Genomic DNA, 17,395 nt, shown 5'->3' with positions numbered 1-17,395 from the left:
CTGCGAGAGCCAGGGAACTTGAGCTTGAAGTATATAATTATAACTTCTTCATTTATATGTTTAAACAACAATAATAATTAAACATGGGATCAATAAATATTTTCTTGTTTTACAGCTGAAGACCAAAAACGCAGAAAATCAGTCACAGCAAGCCGGTCAAACCAGTCCTGATGAATGAGGAATGAACATGGCCTTCTTGTGCACAAACAGAAAAGACAGAGAGCTGAAAAGTTGCACATTTCCATTGGTATATCTGTATTCAATGCAGTTATGTGTGGTACAGCATTGATGTTGATCTCTCAAAAGACTCTTCGAGTCAAATCATTTTTCACATATGCATCTTTTTATAGCTCCTAGAATGAGCAAATCAGCTGTGCATCATCTCTGGGATTTGGGCAGAAAATGACTGAATATGGTGAGTACTGACACCTGCACCTGTATTCACCAACACCATTTCTCTGGAGTTAATGTTGACTTATTGTTTTGTCTGTTTGTTTGAAGGAAGATGAAGCCAGTTGATGAAGATATCAATTCAATGGCCACCAAGTACTGCACTGCTGCCTGAACCCATCAGTTATCTGCTGTGAAGACTGCATTCACAAACAGCTCTACTGTGACAGCGCAGATGTTAAGTAAATTTCACAACTGAACAACTGCAAGATAGTTGTGGAGGGATTCTTTTGGCCCATACCTCCAACAACCTCCAACAAGAATCAATGGTAAGTCCAGACCAACAATTAGAAATAAAAACACTATATATATTGTTTACCGATTTACCACACCCTAAATACATGTTTTGTCTCTCCAGGACATCTACACCAGGTGGTGTGTGAGGAGGACCGTCAGAGACTCCAGCCACCCGAGCCATGGACTGCTCTCACCGTTACCATCAGGCAGATGTTATCGCAGAACCTGCACCAGCAGACAGCGAGACGAGTTATTTCCACAGGCAATCAGACTGAACTGAACTCGTACCAGTAACACCACACAGCACACCCCACCAACCTCATATACACTGCACTCTATCAGTTACGCTGACTGGACTCCCTATTATTCTGCACCCTGACATTCTGTTTGCACTAATTCATACCGTGCTGCACTGCAAAGGTATATGTGTACTGTGATTATTATTGTTTTCATTTCATGAGCTGTATAGCATAATATTTACCATATATTGTTCTCTACCTGTATTGAGTCCCTTATATATGTGTTGCATATATATTCAGTATTTGTATTTCATATTTATTCATTCATTTGTCATCCATACTGTCATGCTGCAGTTTGCACCCAAGACTTTCACCACCTGTACACTTGCGTTCATGGTATTGTGACAATAAAGTGATTTGATTTGAATTGGTCACATGTCTTTTGTTCATCAGTTGTGCTGTAGGGTGCTGCATAACAACTGCAAATTTTGTATGACATGGCAGAAGATTATGATAGGGACATGGATAAGCAAGCAGAGGAAGAAAACCAGGAGAGCTCTGATGATGATGATGATAAGGAAACTGGACGTGATTCTTTGTTGCTCAAGACATTTCACCATGCATGCATTTGGGTGGCTTCATCTGATTAAAATAACATGGTTTTAACATAACCCATTTTTATTTCTCTTGAATATCATTTGTCTTAATACACTACTTTAGCTGTCTTTATGCTGTATCCTCCAGTAAAGTATTGCACATGGTGTTGGATAATAAAGTATGGTGAATATTCTGTATTAGGGATAGTGTTTGGTAAATACACCATTTAATTTAGTAAACAATACACATAATTCCCATGAGTGTTTTAATTAAGACATGAACATTTGGTCATATTAATGACATTCAGTTAGATGAAGGGCAGGCTGAAAGCTGCATTAGAAGAGACTGCATGGACTATATTGCTGCAGGCACTTCATGCACAACTGAGGGTGATGCACCAGGGAAAGATCAACATGAATCCTGTACTGTACTATTAGCAAGATGAGCATGCACATTACTGATGTTTAGCACCTGAGGAGGACAAAGATGAGGAATATTTGACACAGAGACACAAATTAGGTCTTTTATATTATGATTCTTTGCCTTGCATGAATTGTATGGCTTTTGCACCATAAACCACACACTGTCTGTACCTTGTCTTACTGAATGACACATTGACTTTGTAGTCAATAGTTTATAGTACAATGAAGTGTCAGTATGTACTGGTTGTTTAAGTTGGTGTCTTTGTTTACTGTCAACACTGCATTCTTGCTCCTGATCTAATTAAATAAATGGTGCCCAGAATGAGCACTGATGTAGATATTTTTGTGGGTCTATTCTTATTCTAAGATAACCATGACTTGCAACTTACATATTGGCAAGTTGTTGAAAAGACAATCTTAAAAATGTGACTCGGCACAGTTTGTTGTCCATGATGAGAATAGATCTGTGTATGTTTTACTGCCCTTCCATCCCCAGGGGCCCGGTAGAGTCCCCTGGAAGAGCAAAAAAATTTAACATTTCAAATTGCTGTAAATCAAAGTCTGATTATAGTGTAAAAGAGAAAATTGGCAGGACAACTACTTATGCTATGTTAATTAAATAATGTTGGACAGAGTTTTCAAACATATATGGAAAGGTGGTATAAAGGTGTTTAAAAAAAGTGCTCTTAGTAAAATACCAAATTTCAGCCTGCCTCTTAAATATGTCATAAATGTTTGCACAATGAACATGTTTAGATGACCCTTTGTTCAAAAAAGAGTGTATTTTCCCTAAATGTATTATTAAACATTTTAAACTACATTACCCATAAGCCTCTGCCATTCTATCATAGAACGTGAAAAAAATTGTCGTTGGTATTTGTAGTTTAATGAAGTTATGCTTAGGGTTAGGGTTACGATCTCGGTGAAGAGGTAATTTCTCACGACATAGCAACACTGCATTGTTAACTTAAGGTATTACTGATGAAATAATAACAGCAAAACGGACTTTGCAAAATTAAGCGTTTTTTAATTTGGGCTAAAAGATAGTCCAATCACAGCGAGTTCTGCGAGTGCCAAGGGAATTTCAAAGCCAATGGCAACCCAGTTGAGCAGAGGCGTCACACTTACTTGTCCATATATGGTCATTTCCGGGTTCTTATGGTGAATGGACAGAATCTGTTAAAGATTTATTTGTCCCCCGGTTAATATAAAACTGCAACAGATTGCATCGTGTGGTTAACCTGATGCAGCAATAGATTTGTTGAGTACAGTGATTTTTTTCACGGGAGGGCATAATGGTTCCCATTGTATTGGCTACATTGTTTACACTAATATTAATTGATGTACAATATTTAAACTCAAACGTTTGCATATACTGTGTGAAAAATAAATAATAAAAGTCAAAATGTTTCATTTGCTTAAAAAAAAAACCCCACCTCTGATGATTATTCAAACATGCAGTATTTTTCTACTATTCAATTTTGCTTCTGTAACATGTACGGTGTATTTATAGTGTATTAAAGGTAAACCATTAATCACTTCTCTGTTTCCTGGAAATGGTACCTACAAACTTGCCCTTCTTAGATCTGCCAGTTGAACTATAGGAATAAAAAACAAACAAACAAAAAACATCATGATTCACACATTTTGTAGTCATTTTCCAATGTTAATTGATATGTAAAACCCAGATAAACATAGTGCCCAGAACAGCATTCTCTCTCCAGTTTGTGCCACTATGAAAAGAATGAAAACAACAAAAAAGCAGTTGATTATAAAAATGTATTTGCATAGAGGTAACTAAAAAAAATGCAACAGAAAACCCCTTTAAAATTGTAATTCTAATTTAGTCTAATTCTAAAGATAATTTGTTTACAGAAATCGTGCCAAAAGATGCCAAACAATATTCAAGGCTCCAGTTGAAAATATATTATTTTCTTCCCTTTAACAAACAAATAGGCAAAAATGATTAAGAACAATGCTTCAATATTTTACAACTACTACCTTTAAAAATATATCTCCTGTAATCATTGTTTGCTTCTATTGTGACTAAATGCAAGACAAATTAATGGTTAATAACAATTATAATTTTATAATGATAAAAGTCAACCATTTTGAGCAAATATATATATATATAGTGATAGTGACAGGAGTGCTTATAGTAGAGATGGGAGTGATGACTGTAGAGGAGAAATTAATACAAGTAGACATGCTAAGACTGGAAGTTGGCAGTAAAGGACTGAGAGCAGATGTGCCACACGAGAGAGAGAGATGTGGAAGCTTTTGGACGGGCTGATATTGTGGAGAGCTGATGGAGAAGGACTAAGTAATCTGTGAGAAATCCTGCAAGAAGGAACAAAGAGAATGTATCACATGATGAACAACAAAAACACTGACAACAACAAATGGCAGACAACAACATACTGTAACTGCAGCGTGTATAACAGTAAACAGAACAGTATCGTCTGTTGGTGTGGATGCTAAAATAGTTCTCATTATAGTTCTTGTTCTTGGTGTGAACAGCTTTAAGTGATCTGATTTGGCCAAATTAATTGAAGATCTGATTTGTCACGTGACAAGTTAAACTAGCATTTCCAGAATCTTGCTTCTAAGACAGATGTGTTCAATACAAATCAACATGGAAAGAAAGGCAGACTATGAGGTGTGGACAATATGTAAACCAAAGTTTAAGAAACATCAAATGCTGTGCAAAATGTCTCTGCAGTAATGTTCAGTCAAAGTGCTCAGACCGACACAGACGTACTATTGGAAGTGTTTGCCTTTGCAGCTTTTGGTCTTCTCCATAAAGCATGGTCAAATTCAAATCCCATGACAGGCCTTCCTTTGGTCTTCCCTTTCAGCTGAAACGAAGGGAAATATAAACATGTTGAGACAGTGTGTTAAAAATGATCTGTGACCAAAATATTTGATTAACACATAATATAAGGATGCGTTCATTAAAGCAAATCAGTTTTAAATAGTAAGTGTTGTGGTTATTATGCTTTAGTAACTACAAATACCACAGTAAAACTACGATTACTGAGGTAACGTTAAGCCCATAGTAAGTGTTGTGGTTATTATGCTTTAGTAACTACAAATACCACAGTAAAACTACGGTTACGGTGGGAGAAGCATGGTAAATATGTTGTAGTTACTGTGCATTGGCTACACATGACAAGGTCGAGCAACAGTTAGGCTACTATGGTAAAAATATAGTAAATGTGTGGACTTTTTACATGATCACGATTATCACGCGATACCGGGTTGGTTGATTTATTGTGCTGTCATCAGCCATGTCTAAAAGCTGAAGACCCTTGTCACAACATGATTAAAAACGGTTTTATTTATTTATTTCAAACTGCAACAGGTCTATATACAGAATAAGTTAGCCTAGGCTAATGTCAATGGTAGGCTATCGTTAGCAGCTGTGCTAACTGAGCAGACCACTGTTCCATAATTTGAACGCATACTCTGCCATTTTAACACATGACCCCATGTAACATGATGCAGAAACACTGAAATAAATAAAATAATACCGTTAACCACGAGATCTCATTACAAAAAGAGATCGTTGCCCTTACCTGTTTGAAGGTGTACGCGCATCAGGTGAACTGGGCAAACGGAGCGTCGCTGGTGACGTCACTGCCGCTGAAGATGACGCGTGGTATTTGGACGCATCTGCTCTCCAGCGAAGTTAATGTGAAGGATTGGCGTATCATATGCACGCAAAATTGGCATTTGGCGTATGCATTACACGCAATTAGAACGTGTAAAGTCGTGTTATTTATATGCAGACTGATGAGAACGGGTTGCTCCACACAGTAAACGATATAGAGATCATGTGTGAACAGGACCTTTTCAAAAATCCCGGTAAATTTGTTCTGGCAATCATATCGTTCTTATGGAGATGACATGATTACTCTGAGCTGTTTACAAATCTCCGTTGCTTTTTAATTAGTTTTTCTATGTAAATATGCGCTAGATGGACATCTTTGACCATTGCGCCTCCTAGCTTTTTGTCGCGCTTCTCCATTTATGCGCGTCTCGTGTTTACAAGAGCAAAAATTCTGATTGGCTAGTAATGTTAGTTTGGTTGAAAGTGAGGGGTGGGGTTGGGATTAGGCAATCAGGTAGCGACTTCAACGAGGGGGTGCAGAATTCGGCACAACACCAGCACGGTGCCGGAGAACTTTAAGCCCTGATCAATTATAAACCAGGAACAGAAATATAAATATAATTATATTTTTGACAGCTGCAAACTAAAAATGTAAGGGGAATAAAATAAATTAAATATTATATTAAAAGTGAGAATGTCTATAAATGGATGTAAATGAGAATATGAATAATACAGTCTTACTCTGTTCACAAAACACATTTCATCAGTATATTGAAAAATACACATTAAAATCCCTTTAATACGCCCTTATGTCTTCTGTGTGAACAGTTTTGTAACCATTTGAAATGATACTCTGTAACTCATTCGTCATCACACAGCTAATACACTAGTATCATTCAAATTGTAACGGTCATGCATTACACAAGTTATCATACTCTTGTTAAACAGATATATTTCCCTAAATATATACATATTTGCAATTTCTGGGTCTGTTTTGTAAGAATATCACATTCTGAGGTACTTTTACCATTTACATTTAGATCGGTGGCCGAAATCATAAAACAGTCCAACCGTCGCTCTACCAAACTAACCGTGAAAAACTCATCTTGATTATTTTTCCCATGCCAATTTGTTTGACTACAAAGACATAACAAATGTGAGCTTAAATGTTTTGACATGGAAATTGACTTGTATTTTTCACTTTTGTGAACACATACCTGAGTTATCAAGAGGACAAGCAAATTTTGTTGCTTTCCTCAGTCGCAGCTCATCAGTGTCTATGTTCTATATTTTAGTTCAATAATATTTATTTAATATTTTGAGGAGATCATTTGGTACTAAATACTATTTTTGCAATAGTCCATTACTGACCACTTAAAATATTTTTTTAATATGTATTTCTATTACTTATATTACAATTAGTGTAGTAGGCAGTAGTATTTAAGGTTAAAATAGAGAAAATGGTTTTAAATTCCAATGCAAAGAGGCAAATTAAAGTCATTTTGTGTTTTTTTTTTTTTTTTGTAATGCCATGGTTTACCCACTAGGTCATGGCTCTTTAATAAATCTACATGTATCTACTAGTTTCTCAAAAGAGTATTGCAGGTCATACCTGCTTACTTATTTTTAAGTTTTGCATTTGAATAAATGTTTAGACATGATTAAAGGCACAATATGTACGTTTTCGCTGCTAGAGGTCGCATTTTCAAAACAACAACAAAGGCGAAGCTTGATGACGCTATGAAGGAGAGTGGAACAATGGGAGATGTCGTTTTCACCATCCAGAGATGTCCGAATCATGTTCACGGATATAATGAATTATCTTTTTTTTATTATTACCTGTACCTTCCAAAGTTATTCAAACAGCGAATAAACTATATAGAGAAAGCGAGCAAAGAACACTTAACATTACATTGTCAAAGTACAGTATGCCTGACTTCAGTCTAGCACGAGTTTAAGCACTCTCAAAAAACTCCTCTTATAATCAGTAAAGCTGTCTATACACAGTTTGATGAATGAATCTCCTACTTGCATCATACATACATCTGCACTTTGCTGTTTTTGATGAGAGAATACACTCAGCGAGCACGCGCACTGAACAAAACTCCAGTTTTGAAACGTTCTTTTCAGCGAAGACTCATCTAAACGCCTCTGATTGTCTGCTGTGTTCATAAACTCAACAGACTCGTGTGTGTGATTGGTTATAACATGCAACACTGTAAAAACGCGGAAAAAGATTCTTGGTGCAACATTGAGCAGATCAAAATTTAACGCTGCAGTCAACACTTTTCATTTAATTTTCATTTTATTTGCGACTGCCATAATGGATTTAGTTTAACTGCAGCAGCATTTTTGTCCACGTGTGTTGCCATAGTTTCTACAAGTGGAAACCAATAGCGCAGATATTATGTACAGTGACATGCGAAAGTTTGGGAACCCCTTGCAGAATCGGTGAAAATGGGAATAATTTTAACAAAATAAGAGAGATCATACAAAATGCATGTTATTTTTTATTTAGTACTGTCCTGAGTAAGATATTTTACATAAAAGATGTTTACCCTCAATTGTCCTCAGTGTGAAAAGATGGATCTCAAAATCATACAGTCACTGCTGGAAAGGGTTCAAATATGCAAAAGATGCTGGAAAACTGAAGAATCTGCAGGACATGGAGGATTTTTCTGAGGAACAGTGCACAGTTTAACTGTTTTTATATCATTACTAAGTAATTTGTTGACTAGATGCTGCATTAGTGGAGAACAGCAGTATGTTTGCAGTCAAGGCTGAGAGGACTCTTATCATGGCAGCACCTCAAGTGGTTAAAACAATGTGAGCAAAACACACGCAAGTCCGACCCTATTGTTTAATGTCACGATTGTTACCATCTATTTGCATCATTTATATCCAGTTGGTCACATTAATGAATTTGTTATCCAGCGAAGTTGCATATTTAAAGCTGTGACGTGAGAAAGCAAATGTTCACTCAGCCGATAGAAATCTTTCCGCGCCACAGCGCCATTCACACAGTTTACCATTATATATGTCCCAAATCATTGTTAATGAGCATAATGACTTAACCCTAGCCAGGAATATTGTGTATTGTGCATTTTTCTCAGGCTTTATTAAAGTCTGCATGCTTCTTATAGAGAGATTGCACTTTTGCTTTCCGTTTGCTCTGTTTATTTTAACACCGAACTTTAAACTCATCAATACCACTTTGTTCATTCTTGAAGTAAACGTTTGCCCGTTTGCAGGGCCGTGCAGAGACCTATGGAGCTATGGTGCTCAAAGTATAAAAGGGGCACATGGAACAAGGCTTTAAATAGGGCTGTGCTCATATCAGTACAGCAATATACTGTGATGCGTTCCTTGCTGATAAGCGTATCGATACGGATGCTTCTGTATTGATACAGCAGCAGCAAATACCGTGACACAGTTTTGAAAAAGAAACAGAACAGAAAAGACCATTTTAAGTTTAAATTTTTTTTTTCTCGTTGCACCTCTGAATTACTCTGGAACTAGAAACTGAATTGTATTATTTATATTATTATTATCATTATTATTATCGAGTTTACAGGGTATAGTGTTTTGCTGTTGTAAACACTACTGTTGCTGTTGTAGAAAAAAAATATTTCTGTCATATTTAAAATAGAATTCTGTTCTAATCCTGTTCTGAATGTATTCATTTTTTTAATGATAATGATAATAAAAACAGGATTGATAAGTATAATTCGGAGGATGAGAAAATCAGTATAAGCCCATTTTACCAGTGTTGTAATTATTTTTAAAGCACCCTGTTTTTTTTTTCAATAAATACTGTAATAATAATAGTTCAAAATATGAATAGTTTTTAGTCAGATAACATAAAATAGGGGTTATGCGCAACAGACTTCCGTATTCTGTTAACCTGGTCTCGCTGCTTCTGGTTCAAGCCTTTTGCATATGCTTCATTCAATATGAAGCAGTTTTACTTAAGATGCCTTCAAAGTAGATACCAAAGATGATCATAACCAATGTCCATCACATATGTGGAATGATATCTAACTTTTTTTTTTTTTTAATTCTTTTCATTTACATTTATATTAGAAAATTGAATAAAACGTCAACAATAAAAACAGCTAGCTAGTTTAACTGATTATCTTAAAAGTCCATAAATATCGCTATTATTTATTATGGCTGTTAGCACGTTCTCCGACAAGCAGAAGCAATTTCCGGGTTTGGTCAGGTGACATTCGACATATACACTATAGACAAGACTCCTCGACGCCCGTTTAACTTTCCTCAATCAAACAGCAAGAACGAAAGAGAACAGGCACCTTTGTTTATATTGCTATGTGAAGAACTACATTAGCTGCATTTTTAATATTTAATAAATATTTGATTTTAATAAAATGTCAATTCGTCCCCCGCATTTTATTCAGGCAGGTGTGTTTACGTAGAGGTTTTCACGGGTCAATGTAAATAAATCTAGATTTAAATTCAAAGAGACAGGATAGTCTATGCATGATGTTTTGTTATGAGGGGATGTAAACATTACACTCGAAGCCGAAGGATGCTCTCGCATAGAAAATCTAAATCTAGAAGTAATAACTTATGACATGTAGGAAATCCCTAACATGAACAAAAGCATCCGGCTATCGCTGTAGGCAAACCAATTTCTGCTGTAGCTGAGCTGAATAAAAAGTAGAAACTTTTTTACTGATGAAACGTGAAGGCAATAAACACATGACTGCAAAAATATATTATGTGTGTTTTTCCAAGTCATCTCCGGGTAATAAATAAAGTATATGAATAATGCAGTAATAATTGACATATTAATTAGTATAGATATATCAAATATTTGCCTTATTCTGTGAAAAAAAATGGGAAAAATATGTTTGTTGTAGCCTTTATAAACCAATCATAAAATTGTCATTAGGAAAATATTGAACAAAATATTATAGCCCCTTGCTGCAGCTAAAATTACTTCCACAGACTACACACAGCAATATAAACAACAGCTGTGCACGCTCTCTTTACGTCGTTCTTGTAAAATAATAATAGTATAAAAGTATACAAGCTATGGACATTATTGAAGGTATCCTGGTAGTGCACTAAATTTAAAGGTGTCTGAACGTGAGGGATCATCCCGGATGAGATCGTCAGGTGAAAGGTCATCATGTGGATCATTTTATTTACGGCTAAATTATTATTAATTAATTTTACTAATAATTAGATTGGGTAGGCCTTCACAAAAGGGTGTTTAATTACAAAAATATATATATAATAATAATAATAATAAATTGCCTTGACAAAAGGCCACTTTGGGCATCAAGGGGAAAAGGGGCAGGTGATTTTTTTTTTTGATTTTTTTTTTTTAGCAAACCTATTTTATTTTTCGTTCAGAATCTATTTAAAAAAAAAACTGTGAGTTGATTAACTGGTATTGGCCAGTGTGGTCCAACTTAGCTATCTGTATCGGTAAAATCCACTATCAGTCAACCTCTGTTTATATCACCTGTGTACAGGGTTTGAAATTAACACTGTAAAAATCAGCTGTGGCGGGTAACGCTGTCAAATCACTAAGCTAAACAAAACACACCTACAGAGGCGTGCATACGCGACGAGATGAAGTCCAACACAGGCTTTAGTGCGTGTGCGCTTTTAGAGTGGTTCTTTCACTGCATGATTCAGTCTATTAATATGCATTAAGAATGATCACATAATTCAAGCTATGGAGGCAGAAAATGTATATATTTATATGAATTCATATAGTTAATCAATATCACACGAAGAGTGCCGTTTTTTCTTAAAAAATCAGCATGGTTACAAATGTGATATTTATTTTAGACAACAGTTTAATAAACAATAAGTTAATATCAAGAGACTTACGTTTTAGAAACCATATTGGCTGTTTTTGCGCTATTTCTGTGCTATTTCGCCAACAAAAAAAACATTCCAAACACAGCCACAGTACTGTTTTGCGTCTCTGAGCACGTTTTGTTTCTGAATGAATCAACCTGTAAATGATTCGGTTCAATCGCAATGACTCACTTAACAGTGACTTGCTGCCACCTGCTGGCATCTTTATCAATAAAATCCCAGAAAATATTGAGATATTATTTTTTGTCAATATCGCACACCCTTAGTACCGACACAAAATGATTTGCAACAGTCGCTTTGTCATGTAGACAGCCTCAAGCTGTTGGTTTATTTCGGGGTTTTTTTGGCTGGTAGAAGTTATAAATGGCCGGTAACTTAAAAATTTTGTAGCCAAATTGGCTGGTGAGTGAAAAAGTTAATTTCAATCCCTGCCTGTGTATGTACGTTGCCAGGTGACCGTGATTTCACCAAGTATAACACATCCTTGTTGATCCTGGAACATCATTCCTATCAACCAATCAGAATTGAGGGATAACTTTTCAGGAAATATCTGTTTTAGGCTTACAATCAGGGTTAGGTGCTTCTACACCTTTGTTAATCAGCTATCATTTCACACTGTTTTTAGGAATAAATTATGGGTACAGTTAGGTTTAGGGGTAGGGATTGGGTTAAGTCTATATTTTTGGACCGTTATGTTGATCCAGGATCAACAAAAGATGTTTTTCCAGGAACATGTCTTACTTGGCAAAATCACGGCGACCACGTTGCCAGTCAAAAACTAGTCAGAAGGACAAAGAGAGGGAGAGAGGGAAAATAAAGCATCAAATGCTGTCTCTCTTCTTATTAGAATAAAAAAAAACTAAATGTGTCATCTGCTGATTGCATTTTTCAACTCCATTCTGACAGGCATCAGTCAGAAAGCAATCGTTCCTTTCATTATGACAAGATTCTCATCATAACATCTCTCTCGTTCTCATGCAGAGGCCTTATTTACAGATGACAGGCAGCTCATTTATGACTAGCTGCCTTTGAGCCTGTCACAGTGGCCTTGGGGGCGAAGAGAAACAGATAAGCATGTTTTGACTAATACTCCTCATTCCTTCTCTAATGACCCCTGCATATTTTTGCTTTATGGTTTTCTTTTTGTTTTGTTTTGTTTTGTGAGGCATTTCTCAGATGTTGGGTTTGGGAATGGCAATTTTTTATATTTACAAACCATATTTCAGCACACCATGTTCCATTACACCTAATACTCTCCGCAGTTTTATTCACATGAACTTTCCACACTGTTTATTAAATCTCTGTTCATCAGAATGTACTGTACAGCCCACAGTCAGCATAGTGTCGATAATGACATGCATTTTTCTCAGTGGGACCAAAATATGTGGAGAACGGCACTGCTATCCTATAAGGCTATCCTGCTGTTTCGCTGATATATCTCGCTTTTGTCTACCTGCTTAGCCTTGAGACTTTATTCATTTCCTTGCTACTCATGCCAAGAGACATTTGTCTTTTTTCTTGTCCTTCTGTTGGAGATTTATTCCATTAATAATTCATTACAGTCCGTGGACTTCACAAGACCTTCTCTAGGACGCTGCCGTCAGATTCTTTAGTCAGGTTGAGAGGGGCGAACACAGTGTCCTCTTTGAAATCACAGATTATGTGACCCGTCTGCTTGTGGAGTGGTGACATGGTGGCTTTCTGGCAGGGGTTTTAAATATAGTAGTTAAACAGCAAATAAAGGCTCTATAATTCAACTTGTGAACATCAAATCATATACAGTATAGTAGGAGGTTGCATAAGATCTCAGAGGAAGCTAAATGGTTCTGCATACGTTTTATTGATGAAAGAAATATCACTTGCAATGGACAATGTGCAAGTGACCAATAATTCCAGAGAAATAATTGTATGGAGGACAAAATAGCATGTGTAACCCCTTTTCGTTTTAAGGTTAGGACAAAATCAATGTAAGTAATCAATATGAACATATTAATTATACTGTGGATCAAGGCCTAGGAAATACTATTTATTCCTCTCGCTTTATTTACATAATTATAAATCATAAATGATAAATCTCTAGAGAATCTTTGAATGGGCTAAATCAAAGGCTTCACATTCATATAGCCTTATCTTACTGACTGTTTGAACTCTCATTCTGATGGCATGGATCTGATAGTAAGTGATATAATGCTAAATTTCTCCAAATATGTTGAAGAAACAAACTCATCTACATCTGGGATGGCCTGAGGGTGAGTAAATTCTCAACAAATTTTTCAAATATTTTTGGGTGAACTATTCCTTTAAGCTTGTTGTTGTTTCCTCACTTGAGTATCTGTGTGTGTGTGTGTGTGTGTGTGTGCACATTTGGATGAGTGAGTTACTATTCCTGTATAAATAACATAACTACAGCCTTCACCACAATCAGTTCAAATCAAATTTCCTCCACAGTCTGTACTGGGTGATCTTTGTCAGCAGCTACATTTAACACATCAGCAGAGAAAGATTTAGAAGATTAGATTTCTTTATATAGAATTTGTTTTTTGCTTTTTATTTTTTTCTGAAATCAAGCCATTAATAACAAGGCAGTCTCAGGTTTGCTCTTAGTATATTATTTTACAGCAGATAAAACACAGATACAGTTATTGGTTAAATTATGCAGTAGAAGCAATGGTGCACATTTATGAGGGTGAGAAACAAATTACATTTTTGCACATTTGAAGGGCACTGCAGTAAAGGGATGCTACTCATAAGGCTGATCCAAAGAAAGTCTGCAACTGAATCACTTCACTATATTTAATGTAAGTTTTATCTGTCAAAATTTGCATAGCTAATATCAGTGTTGCTACTACATCATAAAGGTGACATTAAAATTCTAAATAAAATGGCAGTGATGTTTGGCTTTGTGTTAAGCAGTGGTTTTCGAAAGGGGGCCTCATCAGACTTCCAAGGGGGCCACAGGATGACTTTGGATTAATATATTATTATTTACTTATTAAAATAATCTGACTGTAATCTAAATTAAAGTTCTAAAAAGATAATACAATATAATAAAAAGATAATAATTTCTTGTTTTATTTTCCCGCATTATTTTACATTGAATAACATATAGTTATGGAACACCAAACAATTTCTGCAATCACAAAATGAACCATAGGTAATTAATTTCACATCAGTGAAAAGTTTGAAAACAAGAATCATAATTACAGTAAAAATTACAGCTGGAAATATCTTGGTGTATGTGGGGTATTGTAAGAGAGAGAGAGAGTGAGAGAGAGAGTGAGAGAGAGAGAGAGAGAGAGAAATTATATTTGTAATTATTATTATTAATATTAGAAATACTATCTGCTGTTGTTATTTTTATTGTATTTATTCATTTATTTTCTCTCATTTATTAAAAAAATTTTGTCTCTTTTTTTACTTTGATGGTGTATTCATATTCTGTGTTTTACACATCTAAAATGCTTTGGCAATACTGTAAAACAAATGTCATGCCAATAAAGCAACTTGAACTTGAAAACTTGAGAGAGAGAAAGAAAGAGACCTTTTGTGGAGCAGAGTCACTCATGAGGGCACTTTTTTTTTTTTCATTTTTAACCATTGCACTTCTTTCCAAGGCCTTCAATAAACACCCATCGGATGTTTTTGATTAGTGGTTCTTTCTAAGCTCTGCGTTTAACACCATGATACCAGAGCTTTACTAGCCAAACTCAGCTGACTGTCCCTGATGCTAACTGCAGGTGCATTACAGATCTCACCACCAACAGAACACAACAGGTACAAGTAAAAAAGTTCACAGCATGTTACAGGAGCAGAGTCTAGAACATTTAGAACTCAGCTGAGAAAATCGTTGGGACCTGTATGAACCAAGATCCAGGATTCGGGATGACAAGATCATCAGAGACCTATCACACTCTCAGCTGCCGCCTTCCTAGAAGAGCTGCAGAACCATCAAAACTAAAACTTCCTCACACAAAATAGCCGTTGCAACAAGTCTCATAAACACTCGTCCATTGCTTCAGTACTAAACAAACAGTGTACTGGAAAAAGCATGTAACTGACTTTTCGAGTAATTAATTTTAATTGCACTCTTCACCATTACTGTGTATATTGTGTACCATATACTGTACTCTATATATAATAATAATAATAATAATAATAATAATATACACATCCTTCAATATCCACATCCTTCAATTCTCTGTTTATGTGCAATATGATGTTTCATGCACACACACAGAAATAGATATCAAGATGTCAATTTTTTTATTATTATGTATTTATTTATTTATGTTTCTTTTTTACTTTCTATTTCTTCAGAGAATCCTGAAAAAAAAACATCAGTTTCTACAAAAATATTTAGCAGCACAACTGTTTCCAACAATCATAATAAGAAATTTAGATAGAATACAGAATTATTTATTTATATAAAATATTATCAATAGTTTGACCAACCTCAAACTTTTATATATAAAGTTTGCTTCATCTCTCATTGTAGCATATTTCTTGCACAGGATTATGCCTCCTCTTCCCATTCTGCATGGAAATCATCCAGAATATCTGCCCTCTTCGACAGGATATTAAGTCAATACTGAGCTTTATTGCCCTTAACCAAGAGACCTAAGGGAATGGTCCTTTCAGTCCACTGCGTCATTATGACAGCTTCACGAGACTTGAATGCTAATGTTGCACTATAAAGCCACATTACAATGCCAATCAATCCACACTAAGCAGTCTGTGTCTCGGGCCGCAGGCAGTGAAGTGGGGAAGCAAGCTATGGCTGAGTATATTAGAGCTTGTCTGATGTTTGGGTTCACCTCAGGTAGAGATGACCTTTCTTGTTCCCAAACAGCAGGGCAAGAGACAGAGCTAAGTCAACCGTAATGACAACATGCCACCAGATCCAGCTCTCCCGTGCCCTGTTCCAGCCCTCCACTAGAGAGAGGAAAACACCACTGGCATTAAACACAGTCAGCATTAATGACAGCCCACAGCACATGCCCAAACACCATGCCGGAAGATAGAAGGAGAGGTGGAGAAAAAGACAGTGCAGCTGGCAGGTGTAAACTGCAGAGCTTCAGATTAAATGTGGGTTTTGTGATTGAAATGTACAGCTTTTGTGCTTTGTATGCGTCTGCTAGGCGAGAGAATATGTAAGTGGCTTAAAACATCAAGGAGAGAGAAGAAAGGAGATTGAGTTCAGCCTCAGACAGCACTCTCGCATAAAAGAATGACACAAATACAGACCTATTTTCTGTTTCTTAGTGTTTTATGGGTCAGAAAAGCTCAAGTTTAATTGATTTGGATTTTAATGGACAGAAATTAATCCAGTCAAAGTTCAATAGTTAAACTGGTGGAAAATCTTTCAATATTTAAAGCATTCTGAAGCTCTGGATTGGTACAGACTGAACTTCATTGAAGTGCTCGAAGTATTTCTAGCATTTATAGAAAGTGTGAAGTAACTCTCATCTGAAAAACTGGCAAATTCAATTCAATTCAAGTTTATTTGTATAGTGCTTTTCATGATGCAAATCGTTGCAAAGCAGCTTTACAGCAAATTAACAAATCGTTGCAAAGCAGCTTCACAGAAAATTAAAGTTTCTACATTATATTTAGTAATAGCTTATCAGTGGTCAAGTTGATGTCCATATGGTAGAAATGTACGGTAAAAATCAAGCAGTTAGTTAATGTCATGTAATGTCATGCAAAGAGGTCAGTGTGCTTCCATTGTAAGTAATTGTATGTAATGTGATTCAAAATGAAGTAAAGATTTGATCACACATACACAAGTGCAAGTGATTTTACAAAGATTACAAAGAAACGGTTTCCACAAAAATATTAAGCGGCAAAAACGTCTCGGTTACGTATGTAACCCTCGTTCCCTGAAGGAGGGAACGGAGACATCACGTCGGTGACCGACGAATTGGGATCTCGCTTAGAGAGACCAATCCACTTTGAGTGTAAACTAAACGAGCCAATGC

At 35.9% G+C, this 17,395-nt stretch overlaps 2 long non-coding RNA genes across 2 annotated transcripts; one reads left to right on the top strand and one right to left on the bottom strand.

The window, feature by feature from the left end:
* Nucleotides 1-138: 138 nt before the first annotated feature.
* On the top strand, nucleotides 139-1,353 carry LOC107704666 (uncharacterized). The gene is made up of 4 exons (XR_001635985.1): nucleotides 139-247; nucleotides 351-415; nucleotides 502-719; nucleotides 809-1,353. It is a non-coding gene; the product is annotated as an uncharacterized LOC107704666 (long non-coding RNA).
* Nucleotides 1,354-3,628: 2,275 nt separating this feature from the next.
* On the bottom strand, nucleotides 3,629-4,765 carry LOC107704664 (uncharacterized). The gene is made up of 3 exons (XR_001635984.1): nucleotides 4,707-4,765; nucleotides 3,947-4,285; nucleotides 3,629-3,678 (listed from the first exon to the last, which is right to left on the bottom strand). It is a non-coding gene; the product is annotated as an uncharacterized LOC107704664 (long non-coding RNA).
* Between the last annotated feature and the right edge of the window lie 12,630 nt (nucleotides 4,766-17,395).

The sequence above is a fragment of the Sinocyclocheilus anshuiensis genome, unplaced genomic scaffold (genome assembly GCF_001515605.1).
Source record: "Sinocyclocheilus anshuiensis isolate Anshui unplaced genomic scaffold, SAMN03320099.WGS_v1.1 scaffold3579, whole genome shotgun sequence".
Classification (NCBI taxonomy): Eukaryota; Metazoa; Chordata; class Actinopteri; order Cypriniformes; family Cyprinidae; genus Sinocyclocheilus; species Sinocyclocheilus anshuiensis.
This window is presented reverse-complemented; position numbering and strand designations above follow the sequence as displayed.